Source organism: Scyliorhinus canicula, chromosome 12 (genome assembly GCF_902713615.1).
Source record: "Scyliorhinus canicula chromosome 12, sScyCan1.1, whole genome shotgun sequence".
Taxonomy (NCBI): Eukaryota; Metazoa; Chordata; class Chondrichthyes; order Carcharhiniformes; family Scyliorhinidae; genus Scyliorhinus; species Scyliorhinus canicula.
Genome location: NC_052157.1, coordinates 156,741,245 through 156,755,852, shown reverse-complemented (window position 1 = coordinate 156,755,852; position 14,608 = coordinate 156,741,245). Strand labels below are relative to the sequence as shown.

At 44.1% G+C, this 14,608-nt stretch overlaps 1 protein-coding gene across 7 annotated transcripts in view; it reads right to left on the bottom strand.

Moving 5' to 3' along the window:
- The window catches only part of vmp1 (vacuole membrane protein 1), a 179,411-nt gene that overhangs the window by 163,438 nt on the left and 1,365 nt on the right, over window positions 1–14,608 (bottom strand). The window contains exon 1 of one of the 7 annotated variants that reach the window (XM_038814651.1): window positions 6,107–6,216. The exons of the other annotated variants lie outside the window; for them this stretch is intronic. The gene's annotated coding sequence lies outside the window, so the exon portion shown is untranslated. Of the gene's footprint in view, window positions 1–6,106; window positions 6,217–14,608 lie in introns of those variants that run through there. 7 annotated transcript variants of the gene reach the window in all.

The following is a 14,608-nucleotide window of genomic DNA, read 5'->3' as shown; positions in this document are numbered from 1 at the left end:
TCAGTGTGTTGTGTGCAATTTTAGTTGGTCCAATACAAAGATATTAAAGCCATAGAAAAAATAGAGTAGATTTACCAGAATGCTACTAGGGAAAGGAAACTTTGCTTATTCAAGAAAGGTTCAAAATATTGGGACTACTTTCACTGAAGAGGAGAAAGCCAAGGAGAAATAGACATCTTTAGAATTGTGAAGGGTTTTGGTAAAATGAATAGGGAAAGGCTATTTCCTTTGGTAGAGAACTCAGTGACAAGGCATCGTCAATTAAAAATGAAATTAAATGAAAAAAAATATTGCTTATTGTCACAAGTAGGCTTCAAATGACGTTACTGTGAAAAGCCCTTAGTCGCCACATTCCGGCACCTGTTCGGGGAAGCTGGTACGGGAATTGAACCGTGCTGCTGGCCTGCCTTTGTCTGCTTTAAAAGCCAGCGATTTAGCCCTGTGCTAACCAGCCCCTTAGAGGTAATAATTTATTTATATAACCGGTCATTGGAACAGGAAAGGAGTGCTTGTAACAGATTCTGGCACAGGCGATCTGCAACTATGCAATCAAAAGGTTTCCAAGCCTGTTAAAATCATTAGTGATATCGGAGACGTGTCAATTCACTTCACAGGATTATTTTTACACAGTGAATATATACCTTTTCCAAACTGGTTAACATAGAGAAATGCAAAGTGCTTCACAAGAGGACCAAATTAAACCCAAGAAGTGAGGATTACTTAAATGGAAACAAAATAAAGCTCATGAGAAATGAAAAAGAAATTGGGAGATCCCAATTGACAGTAGGCTTCTCTGCAATGCTTGGCTGCATCTGGTGAAGCAAGTCAGACTTTGTAATTTATTAAAAAGTCAAAATATTACATACCATTGGTGCGATGGTTTTTAGAATATAATGAACAGTTCTGGACACCGCATTGCAACAAGGATATTGCAGCTTTTAAAAGGATTCAGAAGACAATAACTTGTATGATTGTTGGGGGGGGGGGTCGATGTTGATGGAAGGGTTGGATTATGTCGAACAGATTATGTAAATTCAGAAAGCTCTCACTGGCAAAGAGACTGTTAGTATTATTGCTGGTTTTAGGATTCTAAAGGGTTAAATAGACCATGACAAGCCTGTCACCTTGAGAACAGTACAGCCAGGCTGCCAGGATACACTTGGAGAGTGGTCCCTGAAGAGGTTTTAGATTATATAGATTCATTCAAAGATTCCTTTCATTTCATAATATTTTGGCATGCAGCTAAATAATTTCAAACATGACAAATGGCAATTTGAAAAGAGTTTCACTGGGACAGAACACATTTTTTGGTATCCTGGTACAATTGTATTAATATTTATCAATGTGTAATTTGCCCAATAAAAACACAAAGGAGATTTGCCCATTGCGTAATTACTTTCTGCATTTACCCATTAAAATTATGCCCCATAGTACCACTGAAATCACTTAACCTGTTGGGCAAATGTCAGATCCAGAGTCCACAGCAGCACTGCAACGTAATCATCCGATCAGAGGTCAAACAGCAACAAACACACACGGCAAAAGATACACATTTTCCTACTGCTAAGATGTACAGGAGCAAAACAGTATCATGTGCAATCCATTTTAAGACCATAATGCTATTTCAGAGTCTGGTAACACACATACAAGTGTTAATAATCATCTTCCATTACGAACTGTACGAATAGCTCCGCCAATAGCTGACATAGTAAACTCGTTGCCCAGTGTCAGGCCTCAGAGCTATTTCAGCCATTCTTCAACGAACAAAAAAGGCACGAACACAAGTGATTTTTGGACGTGTTTAAAGATAAAATTGTGTCCACTACTGTGCAGTGTGTAGACAATGCAGAGAGGTGAAACAACATTCAGGACGCGCAAAGCAAAGTCCCCCATTATTTACAGCAAGAGTCCTAGTATAAACTCAATTTGGCTGTTTATAAATAGTGGCCAATATAAAGGGTAACATTTCAATTGCTGCAATAAAAGTTGCCACACAGTAGAATGGAAACGCTGGAAAGTACAATGGTTAATTACAGAAATCACTAATTAAGAATCTGAGAAAGTTACAGACATAACCAGGATTGGTGAGGAAACCGGACCGTTCATACAAATAAAACTTCAAAGTCTTTGAAACACAATAATTGACGTAAAACATGTCGCTATTTTTTTTAATTACTCGGCAGGGTAGTGGAAATGTTGTAGCTCCTCAGAGGGGACAGTTTGAATTCACGTTGTAATATGTGTAGCAAATTTGCTGGTACCTGAACAAGCACAGTTAAGCTAATGTTTGGAGGTCTGAGATTCTGGACATTACGTACTAACTTTATCACAAACAACACTGTTTCGACAAGTGAATCATAAAATGATACAGCAAATATAGGGGCTATTCAGTCCATGAGCCTGTGATGATTCTTTGTTGGAGCTATTGAATTAATCCCTCTCACCAGCTCTTTCCACAACCCATGTTTTTAGGCTTTGAGGACTGACCCGTTATCGTTGACTGTTAATATTGAATCTGCTTCCACCACTCGGGCAGTACGTTCCAGATCATCCTAACTAGCTGTGAGAAAATCCTCAGATCTCCCCTGGTCTTTTTACCTTAAATGTGTATTAGTCTCCTCTGCCATTTTAAACACTTTTTCATTATTCCCTCCATTAAAGCCCTTCATGATTTTGAACACTTCTGTCAAATCTACCCGGAACCTTCTCTGCCATATAGAGAACAATAATAATAGTAATCTTTTTTATTGTCACAAGTATGAAGTTACTGTTCCAGCGCCTGTTTGGGTAAGCTGGTACAGGAATTGAACCCGCGCTGCTAGCCTTGTTCTGCATTGCAAACCAGCTGTCTAGCCCACTGAGCTAAACCTATCCATTAATCCCAGTTTCTATACGCTGTCCGCATAACTGATTCACATAAATGTTATGGCACAGGCCATTTGGCTGCATCAGCTCTCAAAATGAGTAACTCATCTAGTTCCAACCTAATCCCTGTAACCCTGTACATTCTCTTATTTTTTAAATTAAACCTGCCTCCACCACACTGTCAAGCAGCACATTCCAGACACTCGTGTGAAAAGGTTTTCCCTCATATCACTATTGCTTCTTTTACTAATTACTCTAAATCTGCACCCTCTCAGTCCTTTCATGATTTCACCCTGTCCAGACCCCTCATGATTTTGAATATCTCAGGGCATCACGGTGGCGCAGTAGGTTAGCCCTGTTGCCTCACGGCGCCGAGGTCCCAGGTTCGATCCCGGCTCGCTGTCCGTATGGAATTTGCACATTCTCCCCGTGTTTGCGTGGGTTTCGCCCCCACAACCCAAAAGATGTGCAGGCTAGGTGGATTGAACACGCTAAATTGCTCCTTAATTTGAAAAAAATTAATTGGGTACACTAAATTTATTTAAAAAAAATAAAAACTGATCTTGAATATTTCCATCAAATTTCCTCTCCAAGGAAATCTAACTTCTCCAATCTATCTTCTGAAGTTCCTCATCCCTGGAACTGTGAATCTTTTCTGCACTCTCTGCAATGCTTTCACATCCTCAGTAAAGTGTGGCACCCAGACTGTTCACAGTACTCCAGCTGAGGCCAAACTAGTGACTTAATTCAACATTACCTACTTGCTCTTGTGCTCTATGTTCCTATTAATAGAGCCTAGGATACTGTAGGCTTTAACCATTCTCTCAACGTGTCCTACCACTTTCAATGACTTATGCACATACATACCCAAGTCCCTCTGTTTCTACACCCTACTTAAGAATTATTCTCCCTATTGTATACTAGGTTGCAATGGCACAGTAGTATTAGTGGCATCCAGAGACCCATGGTAATGTTCTGGGGACCCAGGTTAAAATCCTGGTGGTGAAATTTGAATCAAATATATTTTTAAATCTGGAATTAAAAGTCTAATACCATTTTTTAAAATAAATTTAGAGTAGCCAATTATTTTTCTTCTCCAATTAAGGGGTAATTTAGCGTGGACAATCCACCTAACCAGCACATCTTTGGGCTGTGGGGGCAAAACCCACGCAGACATGGGGAGCCATGCAGATAAGGGGAGAATGTGCAAGCTTCACACAGACAGTGACCCATTGCCGGGATTCGAACCCGGGTCCTCTGCGCCGCAGTCCCAGTTCTAACCACCGCACCATATGCCGCCCCCGAATGACCATTGTTGGATGTCGTGAGGACCCATATCGTTCACTAATGGCCTTTAAGGAAGGAAATCAGCCATACTTACTTGGCCCGTGTCTCCAGATCCACAGCAACATGGTAAACTCTTAAATGCCAAGAGCAATTCTAATAATAATCTTTAGAATTGTCACAAATAGGCTTACATTAACACTGCAATTAAATTACTGTGAAAATAGGGATGGGCAACAAATGCTGGCCCAGCCAGTGACACCCACATTTCTTTTTTTTTTCTATAAATTTAGAGTACCCAATTCATTTTTTCCAATTAAGGGGCAATTTAGTGTGGCCAATCCACCTAGTCTGCACATCTCTTTGGGTTGTGGGGGCGAAACCCACACAAACACAGGGAGAATGTGCTGTCCTAAAAGCCATGGCAGTTCATCTTTAATAATAATCATCTTTAATATTATCACAAGTAGGCTTACATTAATACTGCTATGAAGTTACTGTGAAAATCCCATAGTCGCCACACTCCGACGCCTGTTCAGGTACACGGAGGGAAAATTCAGAATGTCCAATTCACCCAACAAGCACGTCTTTCGGGACTTGTGGGAGGAAACCGGAGCATCCGGAGGAAACGCACACACCCAAGAAAACAAAAATCTCACATGGCACTTCACTGAAATCAGAGTGATGCTCAGTATATTCCACTGGTGTATCAGTGATTAACAAAACATTACAAAGCGGCTTCAACTAATTTTTTGACAACATTCAAACACAAAACAACATACTTGAAGTTTGATTTTTTTTTTTCCTTTCAGATTAGCCAGGAGACAAGTCCCATCCATCCCACTTTACAGACCACGCAACTAACTGTAAAAAAACACTTTATTACAAGAAGGATCAACAGATTCACTCAGATGAATTAGATGAATGCCTTCAGTTAAAGATAGCTGTACACAGCAGCACAGTGGCGCAAGTGGTTAACACAGTTGCCCCATGACGCCGAGGTCCCAGGTTCAATCCCGGCTCTGGGTCACTGTCCGTGTGGAGTTTGCACATTCTCCCCGTTGTTTGCGTGGGTTTCGTCCCCACAACCCAAAAGATGTGCAGGGTAGGTTAATTGCCCACACTAAATTGCCCCTCGATTGGAAAAAATTAATTGGATACACTAAATTTACATTAAAAAAAGATAGCTGTACAGACACTAACTGTACAGACACAAAAAAATGAAACAAAGTTCAATTTAATTTAAAAACAAATGAGAATTCATTTTAATCTTGAAAACTGCCTATCACCCCCTCCAAGTACACATTTCAAGCTCTTTGAGCTTTCCAATCTGTGTAACTATTTATTAGAACATAAGAAAACAATGACGCTTGATCTTAGCACCCCATTTATGTTATAGCACTACAATTAAACACCAATGAGAATGCCCCAGAACTATGGCCACCCCATAGACGACTTCACTCCCTGCCTCCAGAGGCAAAACATCAGCACGGCCATTATTTTATTCTGGCACTAAGTGCGCTGTAGGACCTTCCCATGAACAAAGAACAATACAGCACAGGAACAGGCCCTCCTGCACTCCAAGCCTGTGTCGTGCAAAAAAAGGCATTTTTCATAAAAAATGGGGCTCCAAGAGAAAGCAGCTCATCTAAAGTCTGCACCTCCTCCCAACACCTTTGAAAGTCAGGAACCCGAGTGTGATCTGTCACCGCATTTTTCCACTGCGCTGCATGTTAATTAAGCATCATGCTGAATTACAAACTTACCTCAGGAACACAGCAAGTTCCTTGCAACTTTGAATCAACACCAAGAATTAAGCAGTTTCAAGTCAAAACATTTACTTAACTAGAACTTGAACTAACAGCTTTGTTGTACGCTTTGAAATTCAGTAACACCCAACAGGTTAATAGCCCAAGAAAACAAATTTCACAACGTCAGCATGTAAATCAGTAATTACCAATGCCCCGATGGCTGTAGAGGTACGTGCAGCAACTAGTTTGGTAGCAAACCACACAAAGATCGCAGATTTCAGATGCTAATCTGAATGAATCACCTCATCCAGAGTAGTGATGTTTCAACTGGTCACAGCAGCTGAAGTGTGAAGACTGGTAGAATGGAAGGGCTGGAGGAGGGGCAAAGTAAGTCAGTTAGCTTTTCTGATTGGTGCCTAGGTATGCATCAAAAGAAAGAGGCAGACAGGAGAGAGGAAGAGAATATTAGAGATTGCAAGAGGATAGTGAGGGGGGTGGGGGAGAAGAATGTCAGTAACATGAACGAAGGACAGTGGTGAAGGACTTAATCCATTTCCCAAATTTAGCAACAGAAAAGTATCACAGGAGCCTAGACACTCTCCAAAGATGAGAGAAGCCACCAAATTCCTGCTGCAATGGGGGAGTCACAATGTGTCGGCAAATCCACTGGAGGCTGACATGAATCTCATTTTCATCCCGTTAATGGGATACAGATGAAGCCCGACCCCAACACGATTCATCCACGATACCAGCAGGAAAACACACTGGTGTGAAACACGTTCAGAACATGGCATGCAGATGTTGGGACATCTGAAGAGAGCCTGGGGCTGCCTCTGGAGTTCAGGATGGAAGCCACCTGCAACCCTCAAATGCCACAGCAGTGGGTCAGGGGATCATCTGCAGGTAGATCTTCCAGATTAGGTACATCTTCCAGCCTCAGAATGTTCTTGGGAGATCCATCTTAATTCTCAAAAGGTCCATCTTCCAGTCTATGGGCCAAGACACTTTTCAATATGGCACTTGGACACAACGGCAGACTATGTGCCTTCCAGGCCAACCCTGCCACTGAATATGGCATAAAATACCCGGGTGAAGTCGGGGCTGAAGATTTGGCGTGTTTTCCCACCAACCGTCACAGCGGGAAACACTCCATGTTCATGGGCTCGTTTAGCACACTGGGCTAAATCGCTGGCTTTTAAAGCAGACCCAGGCAGGCCAGCAGCACGGTTCGTTTCCCGTACCAGCCTCCCCGAACAGGTGCCGGAATGTGGCGACTAGGGGCTTTTCACAGTAACTTCATTGAAGCCCACTCGTGACAATAAGCGATTTTCATTTTCCTGCCCCAGTCACAGAAATTAAGTCTCAAAATGGGAGAATTCCACCCCTCGAGACAAGATAGAAACTAGTGCTGGCTTCCTTTGCTCATATTTTTCCAGCCACTACTACAAAATTTTACATAGATGATTTGGAGTTGGGGACCAAGGGCAATGTGTCCAAGTTTGCAGATGACACTAAGATGAGTGGTAAAGCGAAAAGTGCAGAGGATACTGGAAATCTGCAGAGGGATTTGGATAGGTTAAGTGAATGGCCTAGGGTCTGGCAGATGGAATACAATGTTGACAAATGTGAGGTTATCCATTTTGGTAGGAATAACAGCAAACAGGATTATTATTAAACGATAAAATATTAAAGCATGCTGCTGTGCAGAGACCTGGGTGTGCTAGTGCATGAGTCACAGAAAGTTGGTTTACAGGTGCAACAGGTGATTAAGAAGGCAAATGGAATTTTGACCTTCATTGCTAGAGGGATGGAGTTTAAGACTAGGGAGGTTATGTTGCAATTGTATAAAGTGTTAGTGAGGCCACACCTGGAGTATTGTGTTCAGTTTTGGTCTCCTTACTTGACAAAGGACGTACTGGCACTGGAGGGTGTGCAGAGGAGATTCACTAGGTTAATCCCAGAGCTGAAGGGGTTGGATTACGAGGAGAGGTTGAGAAGACTGGGACTGTACTCGTTGGAATTTAGAAGGATGAGGGGGGGATCTTATAGAAACATATAAAATTATGAAGGGAATAGATAGGATAGATGCGGGCATGTTGTTTCCACTGGCGGGTGAAAGCAGAACTAGGGGGCATAGCCTCAAAATAAGGGGAAGTAGATTTAGGACTACGTTTAGGAGGAACTTCTTCACCCAAAGGGTTGTGAATCTATGGAATTCCTTGCCCAGTGAAGCAGTTGAGGCTCCTTCATTAAATGTTTTTAAGATGAAGATAGTTTTTTGAAGAATAAAGGAATAAAGGGTTATGGTGTTCGGGCCGGAAAGTGGAGCTGAGTCCACAAAAGATCAGCCATGATCTCACTGAATGGTGGAGCAGGCTCGAGGGGCCAGATGGCCTACTCCTGCATGGTGGAGCAGGCTCGAGGGGCCAGATGGCCTACTCCTGCTCCTAGTTCTTATGTAAAATCCTAGACCAAATCTAACTCACAGCTGGATCCCACAGCCAAGTACAAGCAGTCTGTCTGTCCAAATCTCTGTGGATGCTATAATTTTCATAAACCAGCCAACACCTCTCGATCCCCAGCATCCTCTCAGAAAATGCCAACTCTTGCATGCTGAGGCACAATTACATGACAGCTCTCCCTCCAGTACCTTATCCAAGGTCAATAGGCAAACATGCCCAAGTAATAATGATTAGATCAAATCCCTGCCCAAAGTCTAAATATGCACTTTCCAACTGGGATCAGCAGGTAGTAAACGGAAACAGGAATCATAACTTATTTCCATTTTCCTACCATGGAAACCAATCCTGCACTTCAATTTTTCAACCCAGAAGGATTAAACCTGTGTCACTGCCAGGTCCCTGTGGTTCAATTCTAGAATGATGGTGGATATTTTTAGATTTCAACGGAGGAAAAAAAAATCAGATCACCTTCAACAATCAAATACTCAATGGATTCTTTATCGTTTTTTATTTTACTCTATGGACACTCATTGCCTAAGCCAGAACAGAATGAAAAGCATTACATATCAATAGTTAATATCGTGAGGTATGGAAAAGGGTTAAAGAGGTAAAACAAATCACCAGACTCCAACACCCACCCCGCCAACCAATTTTATTAAAATGAAAATCGCTTATTGTCACGAGCAGGCTTCAATGAAGTTACTGTGAAAAGCCCCGAGTCGCCACATTCCGGCACCTGTCCGGGGAGGCTGGTACGGGAATTGAACCCGCGCTGCAGGTCTGCTTAAAAAGCCAGCAATTTAGCCCAGTGTGCTAAACCAACCCCAATCGCTTATTGTCGCCCCAATCGCTTATTGTCACGAGTAGGCTTCAATGAAGTTAGTGAAAATTGCTATTTCTTTTTCTATTCCTTGAATTTCCCACTCATAAATATACCTCACCATGACCACCATGGACCACATTTACACATCTAAAATTAAACACTGTATAATCAGTGGCTCAGTGAGTCACACTCGCCTCAGTCAGAAGGTCATGGCTTCATTAGAACATTCAGAGCAGAAGGAGGCCATTTGGCCCATCAAGTCTGCACCAACCCAACCCACTTAAACCCTCACTTCCACCCTATCCCCATAACCCAATAACCCCTCCTAACCTTTTTGGACACGGAGGGCAATTTAGCATGGCCAATCCACCTAATTTGCACATCTTTAGACTGTGGGAGGAAACCGGAGCACCCGGAGGAAACCCACACAGACAAGGGTAGAACATGCAAACTCCGCACAGACAGTGAGCCAGCGGAGAATCGAACCTGGGACCCTGACGCTCTGAAGCCACAGTGCTATCCACTCTGCTACCGTGCCGCCCCCATGTTCTGCTCTGGATCCTTGAAGCACCAAACATTTTAGTGACACTCCAGTGTAGTACCGAGAGTAACTATGCCATTAGAGATGTCGGGTGTGGGCAGCACGGTGGCGCAGTGGTAGCACTGCAGTCTCACGGCGCCGAGATCCCAGGTTCGATCCTGGCTCTGGGTCACTGTCCGTGTGAAATTTGCACATTCTCCCCGTGTTTGCGTGGGTTTCGTCCCCACAACCCAAAGATGTGCAAGGTAGGTGGATTGAACATGCTAAATTGCCCCTTAATTGGAAAAAATGAATGTGGTACTCTAAATTTAAGAAAGAAGAGATGTTGGGTGCAATTTAACAGAAACAAAACGCAGTCCTGTGACGGGCGCGTTTAGCGTGATTTCTGTCACTGGCAGCACCGAGAAAGATCCCGCTACCCGACGGAACCCTGTTTTATTTCAGGGCTTCAGAGGAGAACTCCGCGCCGAGGCTGCACTTGGTCTCATGAAGAGATCAGGGTACCATTTTATCAGATCCTACAATGCGACATCCAAGCCCCCCCAACTCACCTATAAAGGGGTAATTGAGCCTCCCACACCCCACCTAATAAAGGCAGCACTACCCAGGTCAGATTGCCCAGTGCAGACAAAATGCCACCCAAGCACCGTGGCACTGCCAGCCAGCCTGGCACCCTGGTAGGGCCCTGACCAGCCTGGCAATTCCACCTGGCACACTGGCAGTGCCAAGGAGGCACCCAGGTTACACAGCCAGGGTATCCCAGAGACCAGCCACCCAGGTGTCCCTGATCCCCTGGGAGAGGCCCCCTCTTCTCCCCAAGTGCCAGTACACCTGATCGCCGTTTGTGAAGACACTCGGGGTCTCCGGGCCAAGAGATTCGATCCCAACATCTTGGGTATGTCAGGCAAGTGCATGTTAAGGAGAGACTAGCTGTTCACTTTAATATGCAAATTTGTCAAAGGATCTGCCCACTGTAGTGGGCATCCAGATATGAAGTCTCCCATTAGATCTCACATGGCATGGCGAGCCGGGTAAATCCTGCGAGAGGCCTCTCGTGGGATTTACTGGCCAAATTGTGCAGTTGGATTTCTCCTGTCGCCTTTCAGGTGAAACGTTGAACCTAACTCACATCTATCCTCTCAGGTGGACATAAAAGATTGCATGGCACTAATTTGAAGAGCAGGTTATTCCATTATTCCACCCAATATTTATCCCTCATTCAAACTATCTCTAAAACATTACCTGGTCAGCATCACATGGCTGTTTGTGAGAGTTTGTTTTGAGCACACTGGATTGAATTTGGGTCGTCACGTGTAGCGAGGTACAGTGAAAAGTAGTGCTCTGCATACAGTCCAGATAGATCGTTCCATCCATGAGAAACATAGGACACATAATAAATATACAGATATTGGGTGAAGCATACGGAGTGTAGTACTACTCAGTAGAGAAGATGCATGGGGAGATCAGTTCAGTTCATAACAGGGTCATTCAGAACTTTGATAACAGCCGGGAAGAAGCTGCTTTTGTATCTGTTAGTGCGTGTTCTCAGACTTTTGCACCTCCTGCTCGATGGAAAAGGTTAGAAGAGAGAATAACCCGGGTGAGAGGGGTCTTTTGATTATGCTGCCCACCTGCCAAGGCAGCGGGAGGTGGATGGGAGGCAGTTTCACGTGATGGACTGGGCTGTGTTCACGACTCTCTGTAGTTTCTCACGGTCTTGGGCCGAGCAGTTGCCATACCAGGCTGTGATGCAGTCAGATAGGATACTTCCTACGGAGCATCTGTAAAAGTGGCAAGAGTCAACGTGGACATGCTGAATGTCCTTAGTTTGCCGAGTAGATGTTTGTGCTGTTGTGCTTTCTTGATCATAGTATCGACCTGGGTGGACCAGGACAGATCGTTGGTGATGTGCACATCTAGGAATTTGAAGCTTTCAACCATCTCCACCTCGGCACCATTGATGCAGACACGGGTGTGTACGATACTTTGCTTCCTGAAGTCAATGACCAGATCCTCAGTTTTGCTGAAGGAGAGATTGTGGTTGTTGCACCACACCACTAGGTTCTCTATCTCCCTCCTGTACACTGACTCATCATTGTCCGAGATCCAACCCACTATGGCCGTGCCATCTGCAAACTTGTAGATGGAGCTGGAGCTAAATGTTGCCATGCATTCGTGCATGTATAGGGAGTGCAGTAGTGAGCTAAGTACGCAGCCTTGGGCAGCATGGTGGTGGAGTGGTTAGCACTGCTGTCTACGGCACTGAGGACCCAAGTTTGATCCCGGCCCCATGACACTCTGTGTGGAGTTTGCGCATTCTCCCCGTGCCTGCATGGATCTCGCACCCACAACCCAAAAATCTGCTGGTGAGATGGATTGGCCACGCTAAATTGCCTCTTAAATTGGAAAAAATATATAATTGGGTACTTCCCGTAACAGCCTCCCCGAACAGGCGCCGGAATGTGGCGACTAGGGGCTTTTCACAGTAACTTCATTTGAAGCCTACTCGTGACAATAAGCAATTTTCATTTCATTTTTCATTTCATTCAAAAAATTTTTTTTTTTTTTTAAACATGCACAGCCTTGTGGGTTTCCAGCATCAAGGATTATCGTGGAGAAGGTGTTGTTGTTTATTCTTACTGAGTGTGTTCTATGGGTCAGGAAGTTGAGGATCCAGTTGCAGAGGAAGGAGCCTGGTCCTAGGTTTTGGACTTTTGATATGAGTTTGGTTGGGGTTACGGTTGGAGGCGGAGCTGTAGTCAATGAATAGGAGTCTGACATAGGAATCCTTGTTGTCGAGGGATGAGGCAAGCCCAGGGAGACAGAGTCTGCTGTGGAGGTATTCAAATTCATGGAATTTACACAGTGCAGGAGGCCATTCGGCCCATCGAATCTGTACCAGCCCATGGAAAGAGTACCCTACTCAAGTCGACACCTATCCCCGTAACCTGACCTAACCTTTTGGACTCTTAGGGTCAATTTAACATGGCTAATCCACCTAACCTGCACATCTTTGGACTGTGGGAGGAAACCGCAGCAGCCGCAGGAAACCCACAGACATGGAAAGAACGTGCAAACTCCACAAACAGTCACCCATGGCCAGAACTGAACCCAGGTCCCTGGTGCTGTGAGGCAGCAGTGCCACTGTTGCAGTGGATCAAGGTATTCTGGGAGTATGGAGTTGATGTGTCTCATGACAAACCTCCCAAAGCACTTCATAATGATAGATGTCAAGGCCACTGGATGGTAATGGTTGAGGCAGATTACCTGGTTCTTCTTTGGTTGCTGCATTACCTACATTTTAATGGTGGCTACACTTCAAAAGCTCTTCATTGCTGTAAAGTATTTTGGGAATACCCAGAGGTATGAACAGCCCCACATAAATGCAGGTCTTCCTTAAGACATCGTTGCTGAAGCAACCCGAAAAAGAATCTTGCTCATGATAAGCATTCCTTGTCTAATGAGAATTCTTTATCTCAAAACCAATATTTAATTTCATTTCCCCCCATCAAAGAAGACACTTATCACAACTGTAAAAGGAAAGAAAAAGCTTGCTATCCAACTGACAATCCTTCCGTCGTTTCTGTTTTGTGTTTCTCTCTATCCCTTTTTCACAACCTATAACGATATCTATTTTAAAATCCAATGCTGTTAAAGTTATTTTGTTTAACTTTGGCCCAGTTTCTGCTGAGCCTCAAATATAAATAAAGCTTGCAGTTATAGTGTTTTTCTCAACCTCGATGTCTGGAAGCACTTTATAGGCAAATGAAATGCTGTTAAAGGGTAGTTGCTGCTTTCACGGATGCAACATGGCACCAATTTGCAATCAGGAACCCCCAAGTGCAACATTTTTTTATTTTCTTGCTCTTCCCTGTATTCACAATGTGTTAAAATTAAGATTTATTGCATTGCTTTCCCCCCCCCCCCCCCACTCCTTCCTTACTACAGCTGCAATTTACACACATTTAAAAACGATAAACATTTTGCACCACTGATTCACCACAATTTGCTTAGCCGTTCTTCTCTAGTTTCCTCAATCTTGGTGCTATTATCTGCTCGCCGCCTAGACCTTTCAACTAGATTTGGTTAAACAAAAGGCCTTTGAATCTTCTCTCCCTTACATCAGCATAAATTTTACAGATAATTCTGTATGAACACATAGATACACATCACCAGCAGTAAGCTACCATACAGATCAAATAAGCAGATTAAGTTCCAAATAGGATTTAAGTTGGTGTACTCAATGTACATGCATTATTTCCAAGCAAGGACATCAAACATATGATTGTGAAAGTGTATTGAAAATGCTAGGGGCAGGATTCGCCGTTGCCCGACGTCAAAATCGTGATGCTTCGTCCCTCCAAATCAGCGTCATTACGGCGCATGCCACGCAGAGTTGCAACTGCGTTCGCATCTAATTATCGGGCACACCCCAATGCTCCGCCTCCAATGGGCCAAGTTCCAGACGGCACAGGCCACATGTGGTCTCAACAATCGTGGGCCTGACATGGTGGCCACAGAGAGAGTGAGAGAGAGGGTGTACGGACAGTGTCCAGCAGCACCATACGTCGCCGACAGTCATGCTGCTGGCCAAGGCGCTTCTGGCCGGGCTGGGGGAAGAGTGGGGGGTGGCCAGGAGATGGGCTGTGGGTCGGGGTGGACAGGCACCCGATCCAGCACAACCAGTGCCATCTTTTCTGGCGTGATCGGTGCATGTGTGTGGGGGGTGGAAGTGTACGCAATAGAGGACAGAAAGATAGAAAGCTACATAAAACCACTGAGAAAGTGAATAAAAATAACGAGAAGAGAAAGGAATGACAGACACAGATGGGACAGAAACAGATAGGTTTTTATCTTATCTCCCTGCCTAATCAATAATAGG